General features: G+C 36.8%; 1 long non-coding RNA gene across 1 annotated transcript; it reads right to left on the reverse strand.

Annotated features, from left to right (window-relative positions):
* Nucleotides 1-232: 232 nt before the first annotated feature.
* Nucleotides 233-15,178, reverse strand: LOC309797680. The gene is made up of 3 exons (XR_014292775.1): nt 15,117-15,178; nt 7,567-7,691; nt 233-357 (listed from the first exon to the last, which is right to left on the reverse strand). It is a non-coding gene; the product is annotated as an uncharacterized lncRNA (long non-coding RNA).
* Between the last annotated feature and the right edge of the window lie 98 nt (nt 15,179-15,276).

Consider the following 15,276-nt stretch of genomic DNA (forward strand, 5'->3'; position numbering starts at 1 on the left):
GTGGGAATTAGCAATAGGTTGTCTTTGCTTTAAAGTGAAAGAATAGTAAAGCTTCTATTTTAAAATCCAATTAATTATGGGAGGATGGTAGAGTTTTATGTCTTCCTTTTTTTCCCCTACATCCAATATACAATCATTTACCAACCCTTGTTAATCTTACTGCTTTTCATCCTTCAAACCATCCACATAGTCCTCTCCACCAAAACAAGAACAACGCAGTTTATCTCTATCATCTCTGATCTTTATTCATTCATCCTCCTCCTAGTGACATGTCCACCTTCATCCGTGCTCTCTTTCCGATGTCCTTCCATTCTCCAAAGATATCTTCTGAAACACAGGACTCATCTTGCCACTCTCCTGATTAGAAATTCAACATGACAGTTAATTTTATATGTCAGCCTTCTAGGATATAGTGCTCAACTGTTTAGTCAAACAATAATCTAGATCTTGCTGTGAATGTCTACTTAAAGATGTGTTTAACATCTAAATCAGGAGACTTTGAGTAAAGCAGTTTATCCTCCATAGCCTGGGTGGGATTCATCCCATCAGTTGAAGGCAAAGACAGATTTCCTGAAGAAAAGCAATTCTCAAGACTTTAATATAGAAAACTTGCCTGCAATCATAGGATTAAAAAGAACAACTTCTCTTTGAAAAAGAACTTTTCCAATTTCTTAAATCTATGTTTTAAATGGCAAAAGAACCACATGTTCATTGTAATAAGTCTGAAAATATAGACTATATATATATATATATATGTAAAATACAAATAGCATCCCCATCTCCTACAACAAAGTTATACATGTTAGTAATGTGTTCTGCAGGGTTCCATACCTTTCCTCTAGTATATTTTCAATGTTGCACTCTGTAATTAGATTTGTGATTGTCCAGATTGTGACTGGTAGATCATTTCCAGATCATTTGCTACATTTTTACAGCAATCAATACTCGCAGAATTAGTACTTGTACAGTAGTATTCGTGATAGTCGAAATATTTCTAAGATGATAATTTTCTAAGAGGATGGTGTTGATAAGTAGTAGCAATAATCACAGGTCCATAGGTCCTAGTGAGCAGAAATTTTCTGATGCCAACAGCAATCATCCAAGACTGTGGCTAAGTATGTCATGTGGTGCCTTTTTGCAACTAGAAACTGAACCGGCAGATGATCCAGAAGAATACTTGGAATCTTTTCTATATAATAAATGATAATTTCTTGAAAAGCCCTGTCATTCTCTTCTGAAATGGAGTAATACAATTTTTGAAAATTATTAACTCAAGAAAATACTTTGGACACTCAATAAATTATCCATTTAGCCAAGTGATTTTTGAAACTCTATCACAAATGAGAAGGTTTGGACTACTAGAGAAATCAAAGATGAGATTTAGAATAAAATATATATTAGATGCTCAATAAATGAATTTTGATGTCATGAATAAATGTATATGGACCAGAATAATGAGTAAAGATTTTAGCTATCATGTCATCAAAATCATAACTTTTATTTTGAAGGTATAAGCAAGAAACGAATACTTGCTAGCTTAAAAAAAATCAGAGATGGAGGCAAAATGGGAAACGCATTAGTTAGGGTTTAGTTTCGTGATATATATCAAAATAAAAATGACTGTTGGGTTGAATTTTTACCAAGTATATTAATTTCTAAGGTGGCTGTAACAAAATGCCACAAATGACAGAAATTGTATTCCCTCATTGTCTGGAGCCTAGAAGTCTGAAATCAAGGTGTCAGCAGAGCCATGCTTCTTCCGAAGGCTCTAGGGACAATCTGTTCTATGCCTCTCTCCCAGCTTCTGGTTGTTGCTGACAATTCTTGGCATTTCTATCTGTATCACTCCAGTCACTGCCTCTGACATCACACGGCCTATTTGCCTCTGTTTGTGTCTGTATCTCTGTGTTCAAATTTCCCTCTTCTTATAAAGACACCAGCCATTAGACTTAGGGCCCATGCTAATTCAGTATGACCTCATCTTAACTAATCACATCTGCAAAGACCCTTGCAAACAAGGTCACATTCACAGATCCTGCACGGACATGAATTTTGGGGGCACACTGTTCAGTGCAGCACCCCAAGTCTACCTTGTAAATAGACAGTGGTTTTCAGCTGGACTCTATTACCAAAGTTCCTTTTAGGAGCATTTTGTTGTCAATAGCGTTTCTTTACAACATAAACTAGGTATATTTTAAAACTGTTGAAACTCTTTTTCTGTTTCTTATGTTTAAATGCTTTCCTCTGTTAATTCAAGTGAGGTTTATTCATCACAAGTAAATCGAAGACATATTATTTGTTAATTTTAAGTTACTAGTTATATAAGGATTGTGTGTGTGTGTGTGTGTGTGTGTGTGTGTGATTTCTTTTCTTTTTAGTGTCTTTATGGTAACTCTTAGACAATAACTCATGTCCTCCTTTCTTTGTAAGTAGATAATTTTGTTCAAATTGCAGCCTCATTTTCCCCCAAAGCTTTTTAATACTACATCATCTTCAGATGATTTGAGTATTTTTCTTCTTTTATATTGATCCATCTTTAAAATAATGTGCTTTTCAGAGTGCTGGAAACCATGACTTCTACCGCAGCCCTACATTTTCTATGACTGATAATGGATGTGCAGTTGGGAATAACTTTTTAAAAAGATTTGAAGCTACTGTCTCTTATTATTATTGCTTTTTTTCTCATTCTATTTCTAGAGAGAGGAAGCTGGAATGTGTTAACGCAAACTTATTTTTACTGATTTTAGTAAGATGATAGAAGTAATACTTAGAGAGTCTCATAGTCTTGTCTGTGGCATTTTTAACAAAATGTTCAATAGTAATACATTAATTTCTTTTGGAAAATGTAAAGGCTTTTAAATGTCTAACTGATCTTAAACTAAAATTCTTACTTCATTATTACTGTATGAAAATAAAAGACCCTTTTTCATTTTAGGTATTTTTCTGTATACCCAGTAGTTATTTTAATTTTTTTAAATGTCTTAAAATGCATGTCTTTTTATGGCTTGATAGCTTATTTCCCTTTAGTGCTGAACAATATTCCATTGTTTAGATATACCACAGTTTATTTATCTAGTCACCTACTGAAGGACATCTTGGCTGCTTTCAAATTTTAGCTATTATGAATAAAGTTACTATAAACATCTGTGTGCAGGTTTTTGTGTGGACATACATTTTCATCTCTTTTGGATAAATACCAAGCAGTGCAATTGCAGGATTTAATGGTAAGAATATGTTTAGTGTTGTCAGAAACAACAATTTTGCAAAATTTTTAATTTTAATGAAGTCCATGGATTGTGCCTTTGGTGCTGTATCTAAAAAGTCATCGCCATAACCAAGGTCATCTTGGTTTTCTCCTATTCATATTCTAGAAGTTTAATGGTTTTGCATTTCATATTTAGGTCTATGATCTACTTTGGGTTGTTTCGTTAAGGGTGTAAGTTTTGTGTCTATATTCATTTTCTTGCATGAGAATGTCCAGTTGCTGCAATATCATTTGTTGAATAGATACACTACTGTTTCAAGTGGAGAGAAATTATTTTAGTTATAAATATAATTGTAAGCATTCACTGTTTATTTGTGATTTGGTAAAAATATTTCTCTTAACTAGTTGGGAAACACAGGGTCTAACTATGCCACTCATGGTGAAACCTTTCTACTTACCCTATTTTCCAGCTTCCGTGTTTATAATGAATTACATAATCTCCAATCTCCTAAGAATTTTTGTCTCTAAAATTCTTTGAACATGAAGTATCAGATTTGAATTGATTCATACAAGTACTTGGGAAGACTCAATTATTGGAAACTTAAAATATCCTTTAGCATAGTGTAGACACAACCTTAGAATCAGTGGGACATATTTTAGGGAAAAGTGAAGAAGCCCTCAGTGAAAAGATGGTTCATTTAGTTCTACTTCTGCCTTTTTCTTGCATTTTCCTATTGTATTTCGGTTTATTCCCCTCTGTCAATATTCTAATTTGAAAATTATCTTAGCAATGGTGAAATACAAATCACCACTGTTTTTATTACTTACAAGGACTATTTGAGACATCTATGTAAAATATTCAGGTAATTAACATAGAATTTTGAGGCTCATAAAAAATCACTACACTCAACAGAACTTCCTGACATCACATAATAGATTGATTTTTAATGTAGTGTAATGTTTAGTCTCAGTGAGTGAGATTTCTGACTATAATTAGCTTTGATGGCTCAGAAAAAATATTATCTATGGTGATTGATGATACTCTAGCTATGTATGTGAGAGTCAATAATTAAATTACATTCAGAACATAGAGGTATTTATGTCATTTTATTTGTGCTTCATGAATTTACTGTCCTTATCTCAGAATTCTTCAGTAATGTTTTGGCCACTCCAATTTTATTTCCATGGATTTATATAACATTTTTACTTGCTATTAATTATTTGGAAAATTTCAAGTCTGAGGTGCAGTGCTGCTTTACATATACGTTTTTGCTAGAATATTTCCAAATGACTATTCTGATTAAGGGCTATTTTACAAAACGTTTTCTATTGCAAACAATCTTGTTTTTTTTTTCCTCTGAGACTGTGATAATGTCAGTGCTAATTTAATAAACTAGTAACTTGATCCTTCTAATTTCCTTGATTCATGCTGTAGAAGCCTCTGCCTAATAGAGAAATCATACAATTTGTTATCTTGGTTGACTCTACATTCCAGATGCTGAAATAATGAGCTCAGGATATTTCAAATTTATCTGAAAACAGTTTATATAATCTCCCTTAGTTAAAGAAGCTACGAGCAGGATAGAATGATTAAATTATGATATTCCAAAATATAGATATGCTCCTGTCTTCTCCTTCCCAGATTTCTTTTCCTATGTCTCCTTTTCAATTCTAAGAAAAGGACACCACACAAATTTTGCATGACACGTAGAGTCCTCACTGAGCTGACCTCACAGGTGTTTCCATCGAATCCTGGAATATGTGTCAAGCTCATCTCACACTAGATCAACAACCTCCAACAGTCTATGTACTTTCACATTCTAATGCCCTTACTTATGCTTTGCTTTGTAGTCATAACAGGGTAATATGTGTTCTAGTTCCCCTTCTTCTCCAAGAAAATGGTAACACTGTACTTTCCTGCTCCATTTGAAGAGTGATGTGGAAATATGATATAGCTTGACCAGTTAAACATGAGCAGAAGTCAATTGCAGGAAGGAGATGTAAGACCTAGTGAATTAATATTTATACCCTCTCCCTGTGCCATAAGGATCTTAGATGCATGGGTGTGAAGATGAGTCTCCATCAGCGTAAATCCTAAGTGTCTACAACGGGCAGAGCTTCTGCATCAGTCAGCCTTCTGGCAGGAAAGAAAATTCAACTCACTGGGTTCAAAGAAGATAATGAAATGAAGGTACGACTTGGAGAAGCGGGGCCAGGGTTAAGGGGAATCACCATAAATGTCAAGGCCCCCAGAGGTAAGGGGGGGAAAAGAACATTCCAAGTAGAGGAGGTAGCAGGTACAAATGAAAGGGAGAGGGGGCACTGAGCATGGGTTTTCAGCACTAAAGCAAATTAAAAAACTACAGAGATTGAGCGTGAGATAATCATGAAATGAGAAAGAAAAGTAATACTAATACTATGGTAAATTCATGTCTAATTGAGTGAAAGCCACTGCTCAAAGTATTTGATCTGTGTTAGCTTATTCGAGTTTTTAAATGATTATATGAAGTAGGTACAAGTAATAACTTCTCTGAGAACTGAGGCTCAGAGAAGGAAACATCTTGTATAGTTCAGCCGGTTAAAGTGTGAAGGTGTTTAGGTTTGAACCCAGGCAGTGTAGCTCCACAACTCTTGTCTATAACAACTACACTACACCCGCTCACACAGCTGGGTGAAAGATCGTGCAAGACTTGTGTGGCAAATGAAGGATTTCTTTTTCCCTTCCTCCTAAGAGAAATAGGAATCCACTGTAGGGTTTTAAAGGATAACCTGAACATATGTGATTTCTAAAATGGCTATTCTTTTTGTAGTGTGGAGAACTGGATGGAGAGCAAAAGGTACACGTTAGTGAAACTATTTAGATAGAATCAGTATTAGTCTAAGCAAGAAATGGTGGTTTTTGGCTTAGAGTGAAAGTGGTACTGATGTTGAAAAATATGAATGCCTTTGAGACAGATTTAGAGAGTAAACTTGAAAGATCCCAATGTGAATTATATACAGAAGAGAGGATTAAGGACAAGCATTAAGGACAATGCCTATGTTACTGTCTTATTCAACTGGATTTACTATGGGGTTGTTCATTAAAATGAAAATAGTGAAGAAAAAAACAGCAAAAGAGAGAGATGAGTTTGGTTTAGGACTGGCTGACTTGGAGTTGGCTTTTATTTATCCATATGTAGATACTGATTAAGCAACTTTTGGTGATGTCTGATTCTCACTAGAGCTACTAATTTGGAGCCTATTTTTCTAGAGATGACATTTACAGCAGTAAACGTGGATCAGATTACCAGGACAGAGAATGCAGAGTGAAAAAAAAATGGGGTCTCAGACCAGGTCTTAATTGCTCCGACATGTAACAGCTCAGGAGAAGAGGTAGGATTTTAGCGAAGAAGAGGTAGATCCCCAGCAAAGAAGAATATGAGAAAACACTATAAATAGTGCTGAGAAGAGTACAAAGATGAACATAACCAGATACTTAGGATAGAAAGCAGGATGAAGAGCTGTCAGTGAAACCAAGAAGAGATTGTTTGAAAAGAAAGGCCACAGTGTTGAAAGTTGCTAACAGTTCAAGCAGTTAGAAAAATAAACGAATGGCTCTTGGTGTCAGATATGACCTTAAAAACCAGTTATTCCAAATTTATTGTTGTTAGTGGGATCCAAAGAAATTGAGGAATATGAAATATGTATTTTATGCCATGTTATACATAGTGGCCATCATTATTTTCTCATTTAATTATCTAAAACAGTTAAAGTGCTTATATAATCACATCAGGAGGCATATATTGTCCTTTATTAGGAAAAATTATCCACAATTTGCAAATAAGACAAAGGGAATGTGGTATGTCCTTTCAATGTCATGCAGGGGCATTGCTTAAAAGAATCACCCAAAGATTATGTAATTCTCCAGGAAAATGTACTTGAGTTAGATTTAGCTCTTTACTATTTGATTAGTGCCCAGACACCACTGTAAAGCCACGTCTTAGTTTACAGGTTTCTCACCAGCAAAAAAGAAAAGAAAAAAAAAACAACATAAACCCAAATTTATGATTTTATTGCCCCAGAGAATTTTAATTAGTCATGTCTTTCATGGTATTATTTTTGTTATTTCTTATTCCACTATTTATAAATGCCTTAAAGTGTTCTTTGAACCAGCTCTACTATCTCTCTGCCCCCCCAATAATGAAATAATTTTTAGTTACATTTATATTTGTATAAGTAAGATAATTTTTAAATTATACTTTCGCATAATCAATTGGTTTACTAGATTAAATCACTGTTTTACTGTAGCAAATAGCCCAGTGGTAGCCTGAAAATTATTGGTTCACTACAGATTATGTGATGAAATATCAAAAAAAGCTTACCTGAGGGCTTCCCTGGTGGCGCAGTGGTTGGGAGTCCACCTGCCGATGCAGGGGACACGGGTTCGTGCCCCAGTCCGGGAAGATCCCACATGCCGCAGAGCGGCTGGTCCCGTGAGCCATGGCCGCTGAGCCTGCGCGTCGGGAGCCTGTGCTCCGCAACGGGAGAGGCCACAGCAGTGAGAGGCCCGAGTACCGCAAAAAAAATAAATAAAAAAATAAAACAACTTACCTGAAAATATTTTTCTAGAAGTTACACTTTATTATGCATAGTAGGATAACAAAATCGAACTATTTCCTTCTCAGACTGAGACGGCAGCACACTAAATGCCAGTTGTTCCCACATCCCAAGTTGAATTGTGATTCGACTATTTGAAACGGAGTAAAAAGCAAACTTTTTTTTTTAAATCTAAAGCTTCTCAACTACATAGAGACAACAAAAGTGTCAGGATTTAGAGATTAAGAGAAGATTTTAAGGGAGAGTTCTTGAAGTGCTGTGAGTCCCAATCGCAGTCCTCAAGGAAACAAAGTGGAAGGTACTTCCCTCTTCATATAATGTGAAAAAATAACAAGTTTAAGAAGACCACTCAGATAGCTTACTATGGCCCCCCCTTGAGCTTGAGGCGCACAGTGTATTCTTGTCTGACTCATATCCTCCTAAGGAACAAAAGACTGGATAGCTAGGTGGTATTAGGTCAGATCAAGGACAGAGGTGTCTGAGTTGAAATCAGCCTTCTGACAGTTTCTTCACGCTGCCACTCTGGAGGCTAGAGGCTTCCAATGATTAGAGCAACATGAGCGCTGTAAATATCCTCTCTCAAAATCGCACAACCAGGTGAGATGTTACAGTGAAAGCAAGGCTTAGACCAAATTCTATCACTCGTAGAAAAATGAATTGGCAAATAGACCCCAGACAGTCCTGAGCTGTACTGTTGCAGCCATATTCAGTCCTATATCCCATAAGTTCATCGCTATTCAGTTCTACATTTAGTACCTTTTCCTCTAGTACGATGACAGATTCCTTCATATCATGGTGGCACCGAAGGAATAAACACCTGGGCTAAAACCCCCACTTGGGAAAATGTTACACCTTGAGTTCTCTAGAACTTGTCCAAAGGCCAAGTATCTGTACAAATTTGCTAGTCAATAAACATATCTCAACCACTACCCGTTTAGCAAATACGTACATATTTGTAAATTCCCTTAGGCTGTTTAACAAGTCCTCTATTGCAGATTGAGGCAATGATAGTTCAATCGTTTTTAGTTGAAATCTACCTCTTTATGATTTTTCCAGGGGTTCCTTATTTCTCTCAGTAGAAATCGAAAGTTCCTAATTTTCAAATGCTGACTCGCTACCCTTAGGGTGAATATTCCTGATTAAAGTATTTCAAGTGTCAACCAAATACCTAGAGGGTATAATACAAATATGTATTCCCTAAATGTCACACATGTGATGATGAGTTATTTTTAAATAAATTACTGACATTATAAGACCTAAATTTCTATAGGGTTTCCTGGCAATGGATTGGGTAGGCTGTTTGCATAGGACAAGATATAGGCAATGGCTAAAACTAACCATCCAGAATAGAGTTGCTCTTGGTAACCCTAAAGGGAACCACGTGTGAGAAATTCCCAGTGATGGGGCAGTGGGCTCGGAAGAACCCACGCACCATAAGAGAAAGTGTCAGCTTTAAGCATCTACCAGGCACACACAACATTATTAATCTAGTAAGAGCTTTCATGCCACACTCCAACAACTAGTGTGGATTGAAAACTTCTCTCTTGATGGGGGATGGGTGGAATTTCAACTTTAAATGAAATTCATAATGTTGAAATTAATACAGTGGATTGAACAAAATAATTATTGAACTGAGACTGTGTGTGGAACTGGAAGTTACTGGTGGATTCTTGTTATCTGAAAGTGACCATGGCAGGTATGGGATGTGCACTGCTTTTCACCCAAGGAAGCAAAGGCAAAACAAGTCTCACAGCACAGGGGGAATGGACAGTGGAGGATAAAAATAAGGCTCCTTTTTATATGCTCTCAGTGAGTCCCATTCTTCAGTATAATGATCCCTGTCATTCAGATGATTCAGAGTGAGGCACCTTTGAAATAAACTTATTTTTTTATCACTCAGTCTTTTATAGCATAACCATAATGAGTTAAAGGGAGATTCTCTTCCTGTAAGAGTGAGAAAAGGAAAGAAAGATAAAGTAAGTGAGGGAAACTGAAGACACCATCCTGCCTCGTATGTTTTAGGACATTTTATCTGCAGTTGTTCAAAATTTCAGATTTAAGATGATGTATCAACTTGTTGGCTGAATAATGTCATTCAATAAGCCTGCCCCTAGCTACCTATTGCATGTAGGTTTTCTCTGGGCTATAATTCCTCTCTCATAATCTCTAAAATGACCATTCTAAGTGCTTTTGGCTTAAAAGACTATATTCCAGAAAAAATATAATTGGAGAAAGGATTGCAGATTGGGTAGGAATTTGAATAATGTTATAATTTCTATATATTTAATTACCTTTTCTTTTTGCATCAGCTCCAATCTTCCACTATTTAACATCATTATGTTCACTTATCATGTACATTTCTGTGCAAATTATCAAATGTGCCAATCAAATTATGGGGAAAAAATTGTCAACTAATTTTAGAGTAAAATAAATGATTTATAAAATATTATACTTAACGTATGATCCTTGATAAATTAACATTAGTTTTTACTATCCTCAGCGATTCTTTTGTTCACATAACATAGAACTACCTAGAGTGACCTGATTCTGCCATGGAACTAAGAGAATCATTAGATTTTAGAGGATGAATGATGGCTGTAGGGAGACACAGTTGACTGGCTAAGCTGCTCAGATGTTCACACTACCTCCCAAGAGGTGAAAAATTGTGCCCTGGAGTTATCACGTCAGAGCTGCCTAATGCCATCCTGACGCTGTCATAAACCAGTGTCATCAATGATCAAGTTTCCCTCAGTTAAGTATAAAACCCCCAGCTCCCCTCCATAAGCTTACTGAGTCTCACTGTACTCTCTTGCTTTGATATCTGTGATGAATTTAAAACCTTATAATCAGTAGAAAAGTGTGGTTTTGGTTGAGTGAAACAAGTTATAACTAGAGCTGAGTATAAATGCTGTTATACTCAGGATAGCTATCAGTAATACATGAACTATAAATGCACACATGTTTCCTTTGAGATCAACTCAAGGAAGAAAGGAAAAATGTAACTAACCAGATGATGTAATCTCCAAACAGTGCATCCTCAATTAAAATGAATATAGTACATAGCTTACCTTCAGTATAAAAGGATAATCAAGTTCCCTTAAGGAAGACTGCATGTCAACAAAAGCAAAAATTAAAATTGCAAACAGAATGAGCTTTCTCATGAATTCGTAAGATATAAAGGGAATGTGTGTGTGAGTGTGTGGTTGAGAAATATTAAAGGAAAAAGAAGAATCTGTGACCTTCTTGTTTTCCTTTCTAAAAAGAATATATTCAGAAAGTTCTGAAGGTTCTGCACTTTAAAAATAGATTGATAGAAAGAACTAGTAATACTCCCAGTTATAGGAAATGTAATTTTTAGGAACTTCCCAGCAGGAACATAATAAGTAGGTGAAAACTTGCAAAAAATACAGAGAGTCAGTCTTGAGGATTAGTAATCATGTGATTTTTCCATGAAGACTTTGAGCTGCTGAAATGAGAAGGTTTGTATTTGTTGTAAATAAAACAAGTAAGTACTTATATTAAAACTTGAGAGAAAAATCACTTTTTCTTACAGCCTAGTAAGTTGCAATCAATAGTCTGCTTGCCTAATTGAAATATTTTTACCAATTTATCTGCAATTACCAAAGATATATCATGTAGAGGTAATTACGTGCTGTTCTCACTTTTTGAAAAATATGTTTTATCAAATAGTGCTTGTATGTATCAATTGACCCTGCACAAATTCAACGGGAATCTAGAGAAACTACTGAGGGAAATGCATTGTACTTTGCAGCTCCATTTCAAAGTTATAGAGAGTTAAGGATCCAGCTGCTAGTTATAAAACAGTTATGTGCATCTATTTGTCTGACATTTATTATTTGAGCAATATTTCTGTGTAGAAGCAATATCTCTATATTTAAAAGATACATTATTTTACTTTTATTAACTAAGGTCTTTACTCCTTTTTTTTGGTTAATTATAAGCCTTGTCCTTTAGATCCATATAGTTTCATAGTTTATTGGCAAGCGCAGAAGACAATATTATTATGGGTAGTATCTATTGAGCATTTGCCAGGTGCTATGTGAAGGACTTTACATGAACTAGCTTATTTAATCTACAAAACAAATCTTGGAAGTAGATATTTTGTTATCATCTTAGTTTTTCCAATGAAAAGAAATAAGGCACAGAGAGGTTAAGGCATGCTGTTGGTTGCAGAGCAGGCTGGGAGCAGAGCTAGACTTTGAAGTTAGTAGTTTTCTCTGAAGCCTGATGCCTGACCACAGTGTCATGTTTCCTCTGTTACAAAATACTCAGCCAAATAAAAGGAGAAGAATGTTTCTTATCAACAGTCAGCCTTTCAGGCAAAATCACCAGCGGCTTACAAAAGATGATATTATTTAACATAAATAAGTAAAAATTACTACAAAGCAAAATGTTTCAAGTACCTTAGGAAAAAAAAAAAAGGACAAGCGTATAAATAAAAAATTTCTGTAGATGTACCATATACTGAGATAATGCCGAAAGCTCACTAATGGTGTGCTCATAAAGCATTGTTTTAAAACACAATGCATGGAGAACTTAACACATTAGGAGGTTATTGTTCCTTGGACATGATGGCTGAGGGTAGGGCGGGAGGGTGACTTTATCCACAGGCAAACCATTGTTTTCCAAAGACTACAGAATTATTTGTTTCCATGTTATGGCATATAATTATTTTTAAACAAAAATACTCTATTTTTAATCCTGTGTTTGAAAAATGTTGGCACATTTTAGGACTTGAATGCTTTGCAAATATTGGAGAAGTAAGTGTGAGAGCACCTCTCTGTGGTGGGAAGTTATTACTGTTTTAAAAAGAGAAAAACGTTTTTAAAAAAGACTTTTTCAGGAGCTGACAATTATTTTGTGTCTTTTCCAAGCCGTTTGTCTTTCTCCTGACTGTAAAGTTATCCCTCTTTTTCTCTGTTAAGTATTGCTAGCAAATAAGTAACATTTAGGGTGTTATGCTACTTCTGACTTTCAAAGAAAAAGGCACAGCATAATTCTGGATCTTTAGGAAAGTTAAGGATAAGTTAATGACATCATATTTCTTTCTTCTATATTTCTAAGAAAGAATGTATTAATATTCATTTCCAGAATACAAAGGGAATATTTCAGTATAGGTCCCCCAGAAGAAGCAGAACTACTAAGAAATGAGGCCCATCTGTCTGTCTTCTCTCCCTGACTTCATGTCCTGTGGACTCCAAGCTCCAGTATCAGACACAGGCAACAGTCTGACCTAGACAATTGTGTAAGGCTGAATTCTTAGGACTGTGTCTGATCCTGGAGCTTGGGGGTCACAAAGTAGGCCGCGAGGGAGAGAATATGGATGTAAAGTAAAGTAGCAACAATCCGGAACCCATACACCAAAAAAAAAAAAAAAAAAAAAAAAAAGCTAGAGGCCACGAAAACAGAATGAAACCTATGTGAGCCCTTATTGCCTCTGACCTTGACTGTGTAGTTTTCCTGCAGAAGTCAAGCCCCTTCCTCATGGAACTAAATACCCACACTGGTCCCAGAGTAGAAGAAGCTGAAGGAAGGCCCAGTGGAAGGTGGGCAATGGCAGACCTGGCCACTGTCTCTCACCAATGAGATGAGCCAGCAGACCAGTGAGGACATAAGATGACTGCTGCTTCATTTCCCCTCCAGTCCCCTGTAGGAAACTCTGCTATATCCCACCCTAACCAGAGACATACAGAAAAGGAATGCTGGAAAGTGTGGTAAGGCCTAGCCAAGTGGCCACATCAAAAGGCCACCATAGCTCACCCCTTGTCAACCCATGCAAATCTCCTTAAACTGTATTGCTCTCCAAATATTGAAAACAGCCAAGTCGTGCTTCCACCTAACATGGTACAAATATCCCAGGTCCAACTGAAAACAGATGAATCCCTTCCTCAGAAGGGATACAAAGTCCCTTTTTTGTCTTTGCATGCTAGTCATTTTCTATTAATTCGTTCATACTCTCTCATTGATATCCTGCAGCTTAAATACAGAGATATAGTTATGTGGCAATGGGTCCATTCTCATGGAATTAATTAGTCTAACCATGGTTTTCCTTACAGAGCCACAGATGTAATGGTGGAATGGTCTAAGGGAGACTCAGTTATGGTGCCAGCTAGATGGCAATACCTTTCAGGGCTGAGGTGATATCTCCAGAGTGTTCTGTATGATCACCATTCCTTCACATATAGTGCTATATCTCCCAGAGTCAGAGTTCCTGGGTCAGGGAACCAAGGGAGGAAAATGGGAGAGGCTCCTCCACTATCACTGCAAGTGATCCACTAGCAAAATATTTGCTTCTCATCTCCATGATGTTAAGTCCAGTGAGATCTTAGTACCAAGGAAAATAATGCTTCTGCCAGGGAACCTGACAGTACTTTCATTGAAATAGAAGTTGAGAGTTTGACCAAGCCAGATGGGACTTCTGAATTAACAGGCAAAGACTGGGGTTTCTGCACTAGTTGGAGAGATCCTTCTATCAAGATGAAATTGGGTTGCTACCAAATAATGTGGGTAAAGGAGGGTCTGTATGGAATGCAGAAGATCCTCCAGGGTGCCTTTTAATACTTTCATTTCCTATGATTAAAGTCAGTGGAAAACTATCATAATTCAGGTTGGGCTGCTATGGTCCAGTTCCTTCAGGAATAAAGGTTTGGGTAAGTTTAGCAGGCAAGAATCTATGACCAACAGGAGTGCTTGCTGAGGGTATAGGGTGTACAGGATGGTAGTGGAAGAAGCTTGTTATACATACCAGCTATGATCATGTGATCAGCTGGAGAAACACAGGCTGTAATAGTTATGAGTACTTCTTCCTTATTTTGATATGAATATGTTTGTGTGTATGTGTGTGTGATAAATCTCCCCCCTCCCACATACACACATCACATCACACATTTTTTTTTCTTTTTGTTCTCCTCTTTCTCATACTCTAATCATGTAAAATAAGATATGTTAATAATATCTAACTCTATATAACACAAAGAGCTATAAATGAGAATCCATAAAAAGTAGTATTTTATTGGCAAATATAAATGATGAAGAAAATTGAATGTTGACGATTTAGCCTATAAAAGAGAAAGCTAAAGGAACTATGTTTTGAAGAAGATGTAAAATTTCTTCTAAAGTGAATCTAAAAGAAAAAAAAAGGAAATAGAAAGGAAGTATGGAAAGGAGGAAGGAAACTCGGTCCAAGCGGGGGAGGGGAGGACAAGGGGCGAGGGGGACGCCACCCAAGTGGTCTGGGGTTCGAACCCAGATAGGCGAAACGCGCCGGGAATCGGCTGGGGAAACTCGGGCAAACCTTTTTGGGGAATCACCGCTCCGACACCCCACCGCCCAGGCGCTGCAACGGAGGGTGAGCGGAGGGTGAGCGGAGGCTGGGGGAGCTCAAACTTGCGAGAGCTGGAGGCGGCGGCGGGCGGGCGGCTGGCTGTCGCCCGAGCGCTGCGCCTGCGGGGGGA

Source organism: Mesoplodon mirus (genome assembly GCF_964341445.2).
Source record: "Mesoplodon mirus genome assembly, contig: HAP1_SCAFFOLD_871, whole genome shotgun sequence".
In the NCBI taxonomy this organism is placed as follows: domain Eukaryota; kingdom Metazoa; phylum Chordata; class Mammalia; order Artiodactyla; family Ziphiidae; genus Mesoplodon; species Mesoplodon mirus.